Here is a 1,955-nt window from a genome sequence, read left to right as displayed (position 1 = left end):
TGGCATTAGATTATAATCATTAGGTTGATAATGAATAATGAAAAAAGTGAGGAATTGTTTATAATAATTTTGTAAAGTTGCCTATAGGCCTATAGAACATCCTGTATCTAGAAAACCCGGACTCCAAGGACTTCAAAATGTGTATCAATTCATATTTGAAAATTAAATTCAAATAGTCAAAGGAAAACTAAAAATATTTAGGGCTTAAGAAAATCCATAACTTAGTTCTGTAGTTGACAAGAATCACGCAACAAAACATTTCCGAGCATTGACAAAACTTTAGCTGAAGAAGTAAGGAAGGGAAGGGTAAGTAAATTGACCAAACATTTTATACTCTCGAAATTTGCAAGGATCAAATTCGGAGAAATACTTTCAGGTGTTGAAAAAACTTTGTATTAAACATATTGGGAACGCCGAAGTTCAAGTGTAACCGAAAATTTTATACTGGCTCAATTTGTAAGAATCAAAGCCGGGGAAACACTTTCGGGTGTTGGCAAAGCTTCATACAGGGTGGCGCTCGCTGCTACAAAAACAAACCGTAATAACTTTTTTTTTTAGTCAATGCTTTACATTTATTTTTTTTTATTGTATAGTAATTTTTTTTTATTTTATATAAATAGTTAGGCGGACTGCAAAGCATGGTACCGCTACACTCAAACAAGGGGACTAAATTTAATACATTAGGTATATTAGACAAAAGACAACGGAATAATCGGAAGTCATTACATTCGGGGTATTTGGTTTAAAGAAACTTTATGCATATTCGTACACTTCTAGCTTCTTCATTCGACCAAAAACGCTTTCCACGAAGGAATTGGTTCAGTTTTCTGAAAAGGAAGTAGTCGCTGGGAGCCAAATCTGGTGAATACGGTGGATGCTCAAGCAATTCGTACTTTAGTTCGTTGAATTTTGTCATTGTTAAAACACCTTTGTGAACAGGTGTATTGTCTTGAAGAAGAAGAACATTTTTTGTGCTGCAAATGAGGTCTTTTCTTACAAATTTTTTCATCCAGCTGATCCAAAAGGCTGCAATTATATTTAGAGTTGATTGTTTTACCTTTCTGCAGATAATCAATCAACAAATTTATTTTTGCATCCCAAAAAACTGATGCCATAACCTTCTTTTCTGACCGTTGTGACTTCACCTGCTTTGGAGCTGAACAACCAGCTTCAGTCCACTGTAAATGTTCTTGTTTCAATTTAGGATCATGGTGGTAAATCTAAGTCTCATCCATAGTTATAACAAGACGCAAGAAATCGGTTTTCTTCTGCTGGGTTTCGATCCAGTTTTGGTTGAATTGTTAAAGTGTCCGGCATTAACCTGCCAAATAGCTATTTCATACGTAATTCTCCATGTAAAATATGAAGTTCGTCTGAGATGCCTATGGCATTAGCGATTTCATGCTTAGTCAAACTTGGGTCTTCACTAACAATATTATGAACTTGCTCAATGATTTCTAGTGTGGTCTTCAAGCCTATACTATTGTGACTGAGCTTTCTGCATATATTTCTTCACTCGTTATAATTTTGTGCAACTCCTCTTCATGCATTACACTTCAGCCTTAATTTTATACTGCTCTCCAGACTGTGAGATCATCTGTGCTGATGAGTCTCGTGCGCCACCAACTGTACGGACATACATGTCCAATAGTTTCAAACCGTGCTGACAACCGTGTTTCAAACTTTACTCCATTTGTTGCGAAACCACGTTGTTTTAGCGCCTTTTTAGATTATTTAACTTAGCCATTTTCGAATAAATTTCTCCTTGGGAATTTCTTTGACAATTCCACTTCTGACACCAATTGTAACGGAGTTCGCGATAAATCGTCTACTTTGAAACTTACACACAATATTATTATTCATGAAATTTGTTTGAAATTGGTTGAGTAATTGCTGAGATGCAGGAATGGACTTTAATGTGGGCGGTAGCACGTTCATTGTCGAATTTTTATACA

Source organism: Bactrocera oleae, chromosome 5 (assembly GCF_042242935.1).
Source record: "Bactrocera oleae isolate idBacOlea1 chromosome 5, idBacOlea1, whole genome shotgun sequence".
Classification (NCBI taxonomy): domain Eukaryota; kingdom Metazoa; phylum Arthropoda; class Insecta; order Diptera; family Tephritidae; genus Bactrocera; species Bactrocera oleae.
Note: the sequence above shows the minus strand (reverse complement) of the source record.